The following is a 16,980-nucleotide window of genomic DNA, read 5'->3' on the forward strand; positions in this document are numbered from 1 at the left end:
AATGAAAGTAAACATAAAATGCTGGGGTAACTCCGGGGGACAGGCAGCATCTTTACTTTTCTTTACTTTACTTTATTAATTTATTGAACATGTTAAAAAATACAAACACAAATAAACTTGTAAGCAATAAAAAAAGAAAATAAAACACAAAGGAAAACAAACAAATAAGTAACTCAAATAATACAAATAATATCGTTCATGTTCAAAAGGGGTAAGAAGAAGTTCGAAAACTTTTCTGGTCCTACCCCCTCTTATTTTCTATACATTTTCATGGAAAAACAGAATAATGGGAACAAATGGACCCAAAATGTGTTGAACAGTCCACAAACCACTGGTCCAGCTCATAACCATTCAATCTTTTGTTTCTGAAGAGTGTTTTTAGTTTGAATAGAGTCTTACATTTTTTCAGCTCATCATGGCAGTTATTCCAAAGACTAACATCCTTTGCTGTAACACAATGGAGTTTTGCATTAGTTCTTATTGCCAGTTTTTCGAATATATAGGTTCCTCTCAGGTTGTGTTTGCTTTCTCTCCGTTGGAACAACCCCTGGATATTACAAGGCAATTGCTGATTAGCTGCTTTGAACATAATTTGGATAGTTTTATAATCTGTCAGATCTTGAAATTTTAATGTTTTTAGTCTGATAAATAATGGTTTTGTTGATTGTCTGTAGGTGGTTTTTGTATAATTCGTATTGCTCTTTTTTGGAGGATGAAGATTGGATGTGTATTTGTTTTGTATGTGTTCCCCCATACCTCCACACAGTAGATCATGTATGGGAGTATGAGGGAGCAGTACAACATATACAGGGAGGCTTGATTTAGTAGGTATCTGGCTTTATTCAGTATTGCAATTGATTTGGATATTTTGGCTTTAATATAATTTATGTGAGGTTTCCAAGTTAATTTGTTGTCAATTAATACTCCAAGAAATTTTATTTCAGATACTCTTTCTATTTCTGTGCCATTTATCATGAGCTTTTTCTCTGTGTTGGTTGATCGATTTCCAAATATTATTAATTTTATTTTACTTAAATTCAATGTGAGTTTATTTTCGTCAAACCAGATCTTCATCCTGCTCAATTCCTTTTCCATACTATCCAGGAGCTGTTCCAAGTTGTCTCCACAGCAGAGTAAGTTAGTATCATCAGCGAAGAGAATAGTTTCAAGAGTTTTTGACACTTCACATATATTATTGATATACAAAATGAATAATAATGGCCCTAACACTGAGCCCTGTGGCACCCCACACGTAACCTGCAGTAATTGTGATTTATGGTTTTGTATTTCGACATATTGTTCCCGGTTCTGTAGGTAGCTGGATAGCCATGATAGTGCGATGCCTCTAATGCCATATCTTTGTAGTTTCTTTATTAATAACTCGTGGTCTACGGTGTCAAATGCTTTTTTTAAGTTCAAAAAAATCCCTACTGCATACTCTTTATTTTCTATTGCCCAGTAATTTTTTCTATAAATTCAATAATTGCAAATGAAGTTGTTCTGTTAGCTCTAAAACCATATTGTTGTTCGTACAGTATATTATGTTTGGTGATAAATTCGTCCAGTCTTGTGTAAAATATTTTTTCCAGTATTTTGGAGAACTGTGGAAGCAATGAAATGGGTCTGTAATTTGAAAGTACATGTTTGTCTCCAGTTTTATATATTGGTATGACTTTAGCTGTTTTCATTTTGTTGGGAAATACACCGGTTTGAAGGGACTGATTACAAATGTGAGTCAGAGGTCTTGCTATGCATTCTATAATGTTTTTAACTGTAAACATGTCAATACAAGGGAGAATTGTATGGCCAATTATATAGGCCAATTAGTTTAACAGCAATTATTGGCAAGATGCTGAAATCAATAATCTCTGGAGAGAAGGAATGGGTGATGTTTCAGGTTGAGACCCTTCTTCAGACTGACAAGTCTGATTCAGTCTGAAGAAGGGTCTCGACCCGAAACGTCACCCATTCCTTCTCTCCAGAGATGTTGCCTGTCCCGCGGAGTTACTCCAGCATTTTGTGTCTACCTTCGATTTAAACCAGCATCTTCAGTTCTTTCCTACACAAGATAGCGGAGTCAGGGGATATGGTGAGAAGGCAGGAACGGGGTACTGAATGTGGATGATCAGCCATGATCACATTGAATGGCGGTGCTGGCTCGAAGGGCCGAATGGCCCACTCCTGCACCTATTGTCCATTGTCTATTGTCTATTTTTTCAAATGAAGTAGCTTCAGAGATTGGCCCATTGGTTGAAACTTTTCGTAACTCGCTAAATTCGGGGAATGTACAAGACAATTGTAAAAAAAACAATGGTGCTCCTTGTTCAAAAAGAGAGACAGGGAATTATAGGCCAATTAGTTTAACAGCAATTATTGGCAAGATGCTGAAGTCAATAATCAAAGAGGAAGTCACTCACCATTTAGGAAAGCTAATGATAATTAAACCAAGTCCACAGGTTTTATGAAAGGAAAATAATGATTGACAAATGTGTTTGATTTCTTCAAGGATGTAGCAGGGAGAGTTGATAGCATGGAACCTGAAGATCAAGTGTAATTAGATTTCCAAGAGACATTTAACAAGGTGCAACGTAAGTGTTAGTGCATACAGTAAAAGGCCACAGTGTAGAAATAAATTGTATTAGCATAGATTAAAATCGGGCACTTTCATAGAAAATAGTTTTGAATAAATGGGTCTTTTTCAGAGTGTAGGGAGGTAACTGATGGAATACCACAGTGCAGTGGAAGAAACATTATGTAAGATTTCCAAATGTAAGATTAAAATAAGTGGAAGGGCATGTTATTCTAAGGACCCTGTGATTCTGAAAAAGTGTATGGATAGTGGGCAAAGTACAGGTAAATGGAGTTTAGTGTTGGGAAATGTGAGGACATGCACTTTGGTAAGAAGAAAAGGCAGATTATTATCTAAATGGAGAGAGACTAAAAGTGAGAGAAGTTCAGAGGCATCTAGGTATCCTCGTGCATGAATCACACCATAAGCAAGCAGGCTGGTCCAACAAGTAGTTATAAAGACAAATTGCAAAGTGGTTGGAGTTTAAAAATAGAGAGGCTGTGTTGTAATTGTACTGGCTGCTGGTGAGGCTTCACCCAGAATAATGTGTACAGTTTTGCTCTCATATTAAAAAAAAAAAGTGGCAACATTGGTGGCTGTGTAAAGAAGATCCACTGAACACATTTCTGGGATGAGAGGATTCTCCTACCAAAAGAGGCCTAATAGTTTGGGCATGTATTCTTTGGAGTTTGGAAGAATGACGGGTGAATTTATTCCACTATATAAGATCCTTCAAAGGGCAGGTGGTGGGATGTTTTCAATCATGGAAGAGTCTCAAACAAAGGGACATAACTACAAGATAAGGGCCTGCCAATAAATATTGATTTAAAACTGGAGTCACAGAACGTTTGGCCCAGCTCGTACATGCCAACCAAGATGTCCCATCTAACCCAGTTACATTTGCCTGTGTGTGGCCCATCTCCCTCTCAACCTTTTCTATTCATGACCCTGTCCAAGTTTGTCTTAAATGCTGTTATAGTACCTGCCTTCACTACCTCCTCTGTCAGCATGTTCCGTACACCCATCACACCTCTGTGTGAAAAAGTTACCTCTTGGGTTCCTATTAAATCTTGCCCCTCTCACCTTAAACCTTGTTCCTCTGGTTTTTAATTCCCCAAGCTTGGGTAATTCACCCTACCTATGCATTCACACTATCTTTTCCCCTCATGTTTTTATACACCTCTATAAAATCAGCTCAGCCTCTTGTGCAACAAGAAATATAATGCTTGCCTGCCTTTTCCTATAGCTCATACCTTTGAGTCCTAACAACATCCTCATAAATCTGTTAGAAGGAACTGCAGATGCTGGTTTAAACCAAAGATAGACACAAAAATCTGGAGTAACTCTGCGGGACAGGCAACATCTCTGGGGAGAAGGAATGGGTGACGTTTTGACCCGAAATGTTACCTATTCCTTCTCTCCAGAGATGCTGCCTGTCCCGCTGAGTTACTCCAGCTTTTTGTGTCCATCCTCATAAATCTTTTCCGCACCCTTTCCTGCGTAATGACATCCTTCCCATTACAGGGTGACCATAACTGAACACAATACAGCATCATCAACGTCTTGTACAACTGTAACATAATGTCCAAACTGCTACACTCTGTACACCGACTGATGATGGGTACCAAATGTACCAAAAGCCTTCTGGTAAAATTAATATATACCTGAAAACTAGCAACAAAACATTGGGCATCCTCTATTTACAAACTGGTAATTTGTTTCAGCCAACATTATATTGACCTTCATATTTTCCTGATACATTGATAACAAATAAGATGTTATTATCCAATGAACTATACTGTGCCTCTGGCATAGCAGATTTATTTTTAAGAATATAATTTCTTTTCCAGAGAAAACAGATGACAACAAGCAGCTCCAAGCAGAGAGAATCCAATTTCAGAAAGCAGGGCTTCTTGTCATCTAATCAGGATGTGGTTTATTACACATCTCCAAAAGTGGTGCTGGATGCCAAGGTTCCAAAGAAAGCTAAGGTCACAAGCTCCAAATAACCAACTATCTATCATTTGCAGTTTGAGCTCATGTCACAATGTTGTTTCAGCAAATGAGTTACAGCGCAAGGAGTATTGCCAGGACAGCTGTTCCACTTTAATTCTCATCCCTGTGATCAAATCCATCTGCAACCTCACCCACACATTGCTCACTGTACTAGCACTTCTGGTAGTTTCCATGATTCCTGAGCTCCTCTAGATTTTGGCTTCCCAGGCATCATTAACTTCCACTGTTATGCTATTGATTGCCCGGCCCCAAGTCCTCCTTATCCACCCACTCTTCTTTCAAGGTGCTCCGTCCTAAGCCGAACTTCCAGTCTCATTATCTGGCTCAATGTCAAGTTAGTTTGATGACAATCCTAGATGATGCCTTGGAACAAAGCCATTGCTTTAAACCATCACATTGCATTAGGGCAGCACGGTGGCGCAGCGGTAGAGTTGCTGCCTTACATCGCTTGAAGCGCCGGAGACCCGGGTCCGATCCTGACTACGGGTGCTGACTGTACGGAGTTTATACTTGGTACAACTGTAAACTGTGCCGTGTGTGTGTGTAGGCTTGTGTTAATGTGCGGGGAACGCTAGTTGATGCGGACTCAGTATAACTGTAAACTGTGCCGTGTGTGTGTAGGCTTGTGTTAATGTGCGGGGAACGCTAGTTGATGCGGACTCGGTAGGCTGAAGGGCCTGTTTCAGCACTGTATTTCTAAACCAAACTAAACCAATAAGATGCGAGGGAAGTCTAAATTAATGCCATTGCCATTAAAAGGTCATGGGTTCAAGTCTTGCTCCTACTATTACCCTAATTAAATAAACTGCTGGCTGCACTAGGCTGCGTGAGCAAGGCACGATTATTCCATCGCAGACTTTCCTTTGGTGTTTTTTCAGAACCAACATCTTTCCCTTTCAATGCCTGCAGAGACCTGTTCCATTTCCTGTATTTATATCAATGTTCCAGTACCTGCTGTGTTCTGCTGTTTTAAGCAACAAAAACATATTTCAGCCAATTAATGATTTGTTGATAGAGACACAAGAGTCTGCAAATGTTGAAATCTGGAGCAAAAAATGCACTGAAGAACTCAATAGGTCAAGCATCATTTGTGTTCCTTCAGCAGTTTGTTCGTTGCAAATTCATTTTCTAACACCTGGACCTTGGATACAACACACCTCTCTGTAATTGGATCCTTGACTTCCTGACTCATAAACTGCAGTCATTGAGGCTAGGTGATAAAACATTGTCCATGGTAATCCCCAACATCAGTGCCCTGCAAGGGTGCATTCTTAGCTCTACTATACTTCCTGCAGAGTCACAGCCGAATCTACTCTAACTCCATTGACAAACTTGCATATAACACCACAATAAGAATGTAATTATTTTGAATGGGACAAATGACAATAAAACACTTGACTATTGGTCTGGATCTCAAACAATAGACAATAAACAATAGACAATAGGTGCAGGAGGAGGCCATTTGGCCCTTCGAGCCAGCACCGCCATTCAATGTGATCATGGCTAATCATCCACAATCAGTACCCCTGATGAGACGGAGTGCAGGAAGGGGACAGAGAGCATGGTAACAAGGTATCAAGACAACAATCTCTCTCTCAATATCAGAAAAATGAAGGAACTACTCTTCAGAAAGCAAGGTGGTTGGTGAACATGCCCAGTTTATATTAATGGTGCCAATTTATCATGGTCCAACCATATTGATGCTACAGTCAATCAAGCACAACAATAACTTGAGGGAAGACTAGGGAAATCAGTATGTCTCAAATTACTTTTACCAATTTCTACAGCTACATCATAGAGAGCATCCTATCAGGATGCATCGCAGCTTGGTATAACAACTGCTCTGCCTAGGACCGCAAGAAATTGCAGAGTTGTGGATACAGCCCAGTCCATCACACAAATCAGCACCACCCACCCCCCCACCCCACCCATTGACTCTGACTTTGGAAAAGTTGGCAACATAATCAAGGAATACTCGCACCCCGTCGATCCTTCCTCTCTCCTGTCCCATCGAACTGAAGATACATAAGCTTGAAAGCGCACACCATCAAGTTCAGTGGCAGCTCCATTCCCACTGTTCCATCACTCTTGAACGGGTCTATCTAATGATGTTTTTCCGATCTCCCACCTACTTCAGAGCAACCCTTGCACTTTCTTTCATCTGAGCTTTCTCTGTAGCTGTAACACTATATTCTGCATGGTTTGATGTATGAATGATTTACCTGGATAGCACACAAAACACATTTTTTCACTGTAGCTCAATACTTGGTACAATAATAACTCGGCACCAATTGAGTTGAGTTTAGTTTATTGTCACGTGTACCGAGGTACAGTAAAAAGCTTTTGCTGCGTGCTAACCAGTCAGTGGAACGACAATACATGATTACAATCGAGCCATCAAGTATCAGTAGTAAAGAAAGCAAACTCAATGCTAGTGTAGGATCTACTGAATCTCACGACACAGAGCAAAGAACAAATGACACTTAGTGAGCCAGACACCTTGTGTCACGTTTATTCCAGAAACCCTACATTCTCACCAATCATAACCCGTGTGCAGATAAAGCCAATTAGTACGTCTGACCTTGAAGTTGTTACTAAGCTCTTGTGGATGAACCTTCTCATGAGGCTGCTGGCAAGTTGTCAGCGGTGACAGGCTGTAGCAAAACCAATGTGGGCGTGAGGGCACCACACTCATATTTGTTTCAAGAGCTAGATCAGCCATGATTAAATGGTGGGGTAGATTTGATGGGCCAAATGGCCTAATTCTACTCCTATCACGTATGATCTTATGATCTGCAGTGAACAAATACATGCTGCTGTTGGAGTAGAGATTTAAAAGAGTGGAGCGAATGTAATGTGTGATTGCAGATCCACTGCTGTAACTAGCACACAAAGTGTCGCCTGGCTTGGGCGCCATCTTGAATGTTTCACCAACCTTTTTGTTGGTTTGAATGACCAGCTATTACCCAGTATCTTAGAGGAATGTACAGAGCCAACTCCCACTCACTACAAAGAATTAGCCCATGCTGAGGGTGGCCTGAGGGATTGTTGGCTCAACTGATTCGATTGCTCGGATAGAAATTGTGCTCGCCTAAATATCCTTTTTCAGTACTATATTTGGTTATAGAAAAGACATTTGTGCATTGAACATACTTGTCAGTTTTTGCTGATATCTACTCTGTGTGTCTCTCATATTCTTCAAGGTATTACTCCCTCATGAATTGGCTGATTATTTGTCTCAGCTGAATGCTTACTGGAACTCATCAGTATAACGACACTAATCATACTTCATATCATATCACTCCAAAGACGTGCAGGTTTGTAGGTTAATTGGCTAGGTATAAGTGTAAATGTGTAGGATAGTGTTAATGCGCGGGGATCGCTGGTCGGTGCAGACTCGCTGGGCCGAAGGACCTGTTTCCGCGCTATTTCTTTAAAACTAAAAACTAAAACTAAAATCATGTTAAGCTGGTTCAGGTAGCATCTTTGAATCAGAAGCTTGTGGACTTTAAGTCACATTCTGGAGCAAAAATGTACAGGTGCTGCCTCACGGGCAGTTCTAAGGAAGGCCTGTGCTGTCAGAGCTGCCATTATTTGGGATGCAACATTAAAATAAAGTCCTGTATGGAGAATGTAAAAGATCCCACTGCACTCCAAAGTCCATCACAGAAACACTTACCACCGAAGATGGACATGAAAAGTTGGAGTAACTCAGCGGGACAGGCAGCATCTCTGGAGAGAGGGAATGGGTGACATTTCAGGTCGAAACCCCTCTGTCTCATTACTACTGAAGAAAATTAATAACCATGTCTCTTAACGCAATAACAGGAATCGCACTCCAAAATATTTTTCAGTGGCTGTAAAGAACCTTGGATTGTTCTGAGACTGTGAAAGTTACAACCTGAATCCAATCTATTCCTTTAAATGCCTGTATGAAGTATTTCAAGAAACCTTACATGCAAAGAGACAATATAAATACAAACTTTGTGTGAAGGGCTAAGCAGTAGGTGTGATCTCAATGTTATCTTATCTGGAGTGGCACGGTGGCGCAGTGGTAGAGTTGCTGCCTTACAGCGCCAGAGACGCGGGTCCGATCCTGACTACAGGAGTTGTCTGTATGTAGTCTGTACGTGCTCTCTTTGACTATGTGGGTATTCCCCGGGTGCTCCGGTTTCCTCCCTCACTCCAAAGACTAACAGGTTTGCATTTTAATTTGGCTTCGGTAGAAATTGTAAATTGTCCCAGTGTGTAAGAAGTGCCAGTGTCGCGGACGCTGGTCGGCACGGAACTGGGTAGGCCGAAGGGCCTGTTTCCGCGCTGTATCTCTAAACTAAACTAAACTACGCTAGTATCACTGCTATTCATGAGCTTGAGCTAGCTTCGCAGGCAAGAGTCCTGTCACGAACATTGTCTCAGTAGGACAATTCAGAAAGCAGCCAGCTTGCTATTGTATTGAATAGTCCCTGCAGTCTTGCCTTTGGGTTAGTCTCAGACATTTTAAAACATCACACTTCATTGTTTCTGACAGGCAGAGAGGCTTGGTCGCAGTTGTGTGCATTTGTTGAATGCCCAGAAAAATACACATCATTATCTGCCTTCCTTTTTACAATTTCTTTTGGAGAAGTAAACATTTTTACATGGATTATAAAATAAAACGTTGCCATGCAAAGGACAGGTGATCCACACCACACCCAGACATATTAAATACAATCCACCATTGAAAGAGTGAGGGGAAATACTGAGCTGTGAGACAAATTCACTGGTGTTTGCTAAGAGGCAGAACATAGAATACAGAACAGAGAACAGTACAGCTCAGGAACAGGCCCTTCGGCCCACAATGTCCGTGCTGAACGCGATGCCAATCTCTGCCTGCATGTGATCCATTACCCTCCATGCAAATCGAAGCTTTTTCATTCTGCATTAGTTTGAAAGTACAAGAGTACCCATTTAGCGGCAGCAGAAGGTCCTATCGGTTTTTAGTTTAGTTTAGAGATACAGTGTGGAAACAGGCCCTTCGACCCACTGAGTCTGCGCCATCCAGCAATCCCCGCACATTAATAGGGCAATTTACATTTATCCCTAGCCAATTAACTTACAAACCTGTATGTCTTTGGAGTGTGGGAAGAAACTGAAGATCTCGGAGAAAACCCACGCAGGTCACAGGGAGAACATGCAAACTGCGTACAGACAAGCACCAGAAGTCAGGATCGAACCCAGGTCTTTGGCGCTGTAAGGCAGCAACTCTATTGCTGCACCACCATGCCGCCCTCTGTGTTGCTATGTTCAATGAGATGGCCCTGGATGCTGTTCTTTCTCAATACAAGTGAGCTTACCGGCAGGTGCTTCAGATGGGTCATTATCCCTTTGTGGACGTGTGGTAATTTAGTTCTTTCCCAACAGGCAAAAAAAAACACGCATCCAGATGGTCGGTACAGGCTTACTGCCTTCCACAAGATTAAAAAGCCATTCAAGATGCATAGAATACAAAAGGCAGCCCTTACATTTTAGAACTGAACACAACATTAGCTTCAGTAATTTAGTAACTACATCATATAAAACCAGTAGAGAGGGTGTAGAAGAGATTTATGATGTTGCGAAAACCGGAAGCTTGAAGACTTGCGGAAGGAATGATCAGGGTAGTTAGACACAAAGTGCTGGAATAACTCAGTCTGGAGAGAAGGAATGGGTGACGTTTCGGGTCGAGACCCTTCTTCAGACTGATGTCAGGGGAGTGGGCGGTACAGAGATAGAATGTAATCGGAGACAGTAAGACTGATAAGAGAACTGGGAAGGGAGAGGGATGGGCAGAGAGGGAAAGCAAGGGCTACTTGAAGTTAGAGAAGTCAATGTTCATACCGCAGGGGTGTGGACTACGCAAGCGAAATACGAGGTGCTGTTCCTCCAATTTGCGCTGGGCCTCACTCTGACAATGGAGGAGACCCAGGAACAGAAAGGTCGGTGTGGGAATGGGAGGGGGAGTTAAAGTGTTGAGCAACCGGGAGATCAGGTAGGTTTAGGCAGACTGAGCGGAGGGGATAAGTTTTCTTTGAAATAAGGTGAAGGGATCTTAATTGATCCCTATGAAGTTTGAACTTCATGTGAGGTTCAAATGACAAATAAATGGTATTGTATTGTATATTGTTTAATTCTCAATGGAGTAAAGATAAAGGAACTATGAAGTAGAAACAAGGAACTTTAGATGCTGGTTTTCAAAAAAAACAAGGTGCTGGAGTAACTCAGCGGGTCAGGCAGCATCAGATATTACCTGACCCGTTGAATTACAGCAGCACTCTGTGTCCTTATGTTATAAGTGCAAAGTGATGCATTTTGGTAAATTCAAACAGGCCAGGACAAAAAAGGTAAATGGCCAGGGCTTTGGGTGTGTTGTTGAGCAGAAAGACTTTTGGATGCAAGTATATCGTTTCAATGAAAATGACAACACAGTTGGACAGGGTGGTGAAGAAAGCATATGTAATGCTTGCCTTCATCAGTGGAGGTATTGGGTATCAGTGTTGGAATGTCATGTTACAGTTGTACAGAATGTTGGTGGGTGCAGAATTTTCGGCACAGACATCGTGGGCCTGTTCCTGTGCTGTATTATTACACGTCCCAGGATTAGGCCCCACTTAGAGTATTATGTGCAGTTCTGGTCACCACACTGTCGAAGATTTGTGATTCAACTAGAAAGGGTATGGAAAAGAGTCACCAGGACATTAGCTGGATTGAGTTATCTTGAGAGATTGAATAGGCTCCAGAGCATATTGGTTTAAGGTGAAGGGGAGGGAAAGATTTAATAGGGACCAAAGGAGTCACTTTTTCACACAGAGGGTGGTGGGTGTATGGAACGAACTGCCAAAGGTGAAAGGTGCGGCAGGTACTATCACAACATTTATGAAACATTTAGACAGGTACATGGATAGGACAGGTTTAGAGGGATATGGGCCACACGCAGGCAGATGGAACAAGTGCAGATGGGACATGTTCCCCGGTGTGGGCATGTTGGGCTGAAGGGCCTGTTTCCACACTGCAAGATTATATGACTCTATGAGGCTACGTAAGATTTCCCTGGAGGAGAGTTGAGGTGACATGCTGGAGGTATATAACATTTTGAGAAGCATAGATAAGGTGAGTAGCTGGTATCTGTTTTTCATGGTAGAGGTATCTAAAACTAAAGAGGGAGTACAGAGAAGGTTCACCAGACTGATTCCTGGGATGTCAGGACTTTCATATGAAGAAAGACTGGATAGACTCGGCTTGTACTCGCTAGAATTTAGAAGATTGAGGGGGGAACTTATAGAAACTTACAAAATTCTTAAGGGGTTGGACAGGCTAGATGCAGGAAGATTGTTCCCGATGTTGGGGAAGTCCAGAACAAGGGGTCACAGTTTAAGGATGAGGGGGCAATCTTTTAGGACCGAGATGAGAAAAACATTTTTCACACAGAGAGTGGTGAATCTCTGGAATTCTCTGCCACAGAAGGTAGTTGAGGCAAGTTCATTAGCTATATTTAAGAGGGAGTTAGATGTGGCCCTTGTGGCTAAAGGGATCAGGGGGTATGGAGAGAAGGCAGGTACAGGATACTGAGTTGGATGATCAGCCATGATCATATTGAATGGCGGTGCAGGCTCGAAGGGCCGAATGGCCTACTCCTGCACCTATTTTCTATGTTTCTAAAGAGCATGAAGTAGTGTATGAAGGTAGACAAATCTCCAGGGCCTGATCAGATATATCCGAGGAAATTGCGGGAAACCAGAGAGGAAATTGCGGGAGCCCTGGTTGAAATTTACGAGTCAACCTTAGATCCGGGAGAGGTGCCGGAAGACTGGAGGGTGGCAAATGTTGTGCCTCTTTTCAAGAAGGGCTGCAGGGAAAATGCTGGGAACTATAGGCCGGTGAGCTTAACATCTGTAGTTGGAAAGTTACTGGAGAATATTCTGAGGGATAGGTTATACAGGCATTTGGACGGGCAGAGGCTGATAAGGGATAGTCAGCACGTGGGAGGTTGTGTCTCACAAATCTGATTACTTTTTTTGAAGACTTGAGCAAAAGGGTTAATGAGGGCAGAGCTGTAGATGCTGTGTGCATGGATTTCAGTAAGGTGCTCACCAAGATTCCACATGGTAGGCTGCTCTGGAAAGTTAGATTGTATGGGATCCAAGGAGAGATAGCTGAATGGATAGTAAATTGGCTCCATGGAAGGAAGCAGAGGGTGATGGTGGAAGGTTGCTTCTCAGACTGGAGGCCTGTGACTAGTGGTGTGCCTCAGGGTTCAGTGCTGGGCCCGTTACTGTTTGTCATCTACATCAATGGTTTGGATGAGATATGTACAGGGCAAGATTAGCACGTTTGCTGATGATACAAAAGTTAGTGGTTTTGCAGATAGTGAAGATGGTTGTGAATGATTGCAGCAGGATCTGGATCGATTGACCAGGTATGCGGAGGAATGGTTGATGGAATTTAATATAGAGAGTTGTGAGGTGTTGCATTTTGGGATGTCGAACAAGGGCAGGACCTACAGAGTGAATGGTAGGCCTCTGGGGAGTGTTGTAGAGCAACAGGGGGATCTGGGAGTACAGGTGCATGGTTCCTTGAAGGTCGAGTCACATATAAGGTGGTCGTATAGGCTTTTGGCACATTGAATGTCATCAGTCAGAGTATTGAGTATAGATGTTGGGAAGTCATGTTACAATTGTACAAGACGTTGGTGAGACCGCATTTACAATATTGTGTCCAATTCTGGGCACCGTGTTATATGAAAGGTATTGTCAAGCCTGAAAGGGTTCAGAGAAGATTTATGAGGATGTTGCCAGGACTAGAGGGTGTGAGCTATAGGGAGAGGTTGAGTAGGCTGGGTCTCTATTCCTTGGAGCACGTAGGAGGATGAGGGGTGATCTTATAGAGGTGTATAAAATCATGAGAGGAATAGATCGGGTAGATGCACAGAGTCTCTTGCCCAGAGTAGGGGAATCAAGGACCAGAGGACATAGGTTCAAGGTGAAGGGGAAAAGATTTAATAGGAATCTGAGGGGTAACTTTTTCACACAAAAGATGGTGGGTGTATGGAACAAGCTGCCACGGGAGGCAGTTGAGGCTGGGACTATACCAACATTTAAGAAACAGTTATACAGGTACATGGATAGGACAGGTTTGCAGGTGAGTCTAGTGTAGCTGGGACAAGTTGGCCAATAGTCAATAGACAATAGGTGCAGGAGGAGGCCATTCGGCCCTTCGAGCCAGCACCGCCATACAATGTGATCATGGCTGATCATCCCCAATCAATACTCCGTTCCTGCCTTCTCCCCATATCTCCTGACTCTGCTATTTTTAAGAGCCCTATCTAGCTCTCTCTTGAAAGCATCCAGAGAACCTGCCTCCCCCGCCCTCTGAGGCAGAGAATTCCACAGACAGTGTGGGCAAGTTGAGCCGAAGGGCCTGGTTCCACACTGTATCACTCTTTGACTATTTAAGGTGAGAGGGAGGAGTGTGAAGGGATATTTGAAGAATACATTTTCCACATCTAGGGTTGTTGGTAACTGGATTTAACTGCCAGAGGAGGTGGTGAATGCTGGAAAACTAACAACACATAAGAGACACCTTGACAGGTACATCTTAAATGAGCAGACCATTGAAGGATATGGAAGTAAGTGGGATTAATATAGATTAATATGAGTAATGATTGTCACCAAATAATGATGGGCTGAAGAACCTGTTTTTATACTGTACAACTCTGTGACTTTGTTTTTCTTAGCAGAACAATCAAAAATGCAAAAAAAAACAAAATTAAAGTGAATGTTAGAGGGATCAGAGGAGAGATGAGTAAAACAGATTTCTCCTGAAATAGACACAAAAACCTAGAGTAACTCAGCAGGTCAGGTAGCATCTCTGGAGAAAAGGAGTAGGTGACATTTCAGGGTCAAGACCCTTCTTCAGACGATGCTGCCTGACCCGCTGAGTTACTCAGCATTCTTGATCTATCTTTGGTGTAAACCAGCATCTGCAGTTCCTTGCTACACATATTTGTCCTCAAGACCAGCAGGGGTGTAACACTTACTGTTTCTACTGCTTCTTCTTTCATGTGGCGTGCACAGCCTAAAGTTGTTGGACAACTTGTTCTATTTGATCTTCACTTTGTGCACGTCGAGTTGATTGCATTAGTCGAAACAGGGTGGACCTCGTGAAGGTTGCAATCTTCCACCCCTATGATTGGTGTGATTCTAGTTTAATGCTGAAATAATGTGTTTATAGGCCAACACCAACATTATTAAAGGGAGTAGGCCGAATGTATTGAGGTAATAGATTAACAAACAGTTCATGGATTAAGCCACAAATCTGCCTCTCAGATTCTTCAGCAGCAGAGTTTAATTATTTGGTTTGACCTGGTACAATAGCTTACAGTTTTGTATTGGGTCAAGCCTTCAAATTTCACTTACGAATTTGTTTAAAGATTTGCTGTCAAGTGACCAGTTAAGAACAGGAGAACTGCGAGTTGGATAAGAAAGGTTTAGGTTTAGAGGGATATGGGCCAAACGTGAGTAAATGGGACCATCTTAGATGGGGCATCTTGGTCGGCATGGACATTTAGGGCTGAAGGGCCTATTTTTTTTGCTGTATGACTCATTAAAATTCTCTGGGGTTTCATTTAAAGGCTTAATAAGCATTTAACTGCATATGCCTCGTTCTATGTACTCATCACATAGAAACATAGAAAATAGGTGCAGGAGTAGGCCATTCGGCCCTTCGAGCCTGCACCGCCATTCAATATGATCATGGCTGATCATCCAACTCAGTATCCCGTACCTGCCTTCTCTCCATACCCCCTGATCCCCTTAGCCACAAGGGCCACATCTAACTCCCTCTTAAATATAGCCAATGAACTGGCCTCAACTACCTTCTGTGGCAGAGAATTCCAGAGATTCACCACTCTGTGTGTGAAAAATGTATTTCTCATCTCGGTCCTAAAAGATTTCCCCCTTATCCTTAAACTGTGACCCCTTGTTCTGGACTTCCCCAACATCGGGAACAATCTTCCTTTAAGATTTGTCCAATGTCCAACCCCTTAAGAATTTTGTAAGTTTCCATAAGATCCCCCCTCAATCTTCTAAATTCTAGCGAGTACAAGCCGAGTCTATCCAGTCTTTCTTCATATGAAAGTCCTGACATCCCAGGAATCAGTCTGGTGAACCTTCTCTGTACTCCCTCTATGGCAAGAATGTCTTTCCTCAGATTAGAAGACCAAAACTGTACGCAATACTCCAGGTGTGGTCTCACCAAGACCCTGTACAACTGCAGTAGAACCTCCCTGTTCCTATACTCAAATCCTTTTGCTATGAATGCTAACATACCATTTGCTTTCTTCACTGCCTGCTGCACCTGCATGCCTACTTTTAATGACTGGTGTACCATGACACCCAGGTCTCGTTGCAGCTCCCCTTTTGCTAATCGGCCACCATTCAGATAATAGTCTACTCTCCTGTTTTTGCCACCAAAGTGGATAACCTCACATTTATCCACATTATACTGCATCTGCCATGCATTTGTCCATTCACCCAGCCTATCCAAGTCACCTTGCAGCCTCCTAGCATCCTCCTCACAGAAAACACTATGCCCCAGCTTCGTGTCATCCGCAAACTTGGAGATGTTGCATTCAATTCCCTCATCCAGGTAATTAATATATATTGTAAATAGCTGTGGTCCCAGCACTGAGCCTTGCGGTACCCCACCAGTCACTGCCTGCCATATTGTTTGAGGCACCGTAGTTGCTTTTCATCTTCTACAAGAAGAGATGTAGATTGGCTATTGCATGTTAGCCAACCAGAGTGTTTATTAGTAGTAAGTCCCACCTAGTGCATGATTTATAATATTAGGAACTGGCCCACAGCGGACAGTAGATGCAGCAGCCTGGACATGTAATGTACTGCATATCCAATATACTGTGGAGTTCATTAAAGATGTTTATACCTTTAATTGTGTACCAGTCCAGTAACTACAAATCACAACCAATTAATCTTACTAAGCTACAAAATGCTGGAGTAACTCAACGGATTAGGCAGCTTCCCTGGAGAACATGGATAGGTGGCGTTTCAGAAGTGGAAATAATCTTAGTTCTAGCAATAAGGAGTGGTTTACCACGCTGGGTCGTAGAGTCATAGAGTCATACAGCATGGAAACAGTCCTTTTGGACAACCTTGCCCACACCGACCAACATGTCCTATCAACACTAGTCCCACCTGCCTGCGTTTGGCCCATATCCCTCTATACCTGCCCTATCCATGTACTTGCCTAATTGCTTCTTAAACACTGCGTTAGTCTCTGCCTCACCTACCTCATCTGGCAGCTCATTCCATAAACATAGAAACATAGAAAATAGGTGCAGGAGTAGGCCATTCAGCCCTTCT

This window comes from Amblyraja radiata, chromosome 2 (genome assembly GCF_010909765.2).
Source record: "Amblyraja radiata isolate CabotCenter1 chromosome 2, sAmbRad1.1.pri, whole genome shotgun sequence".
Lineage (NCBI taxonomy): Eukaryota > Metazoa > Chordata > Chondrichthyes > Rajiformes > Rajidae > Amblyraja > Amblyraja radiata.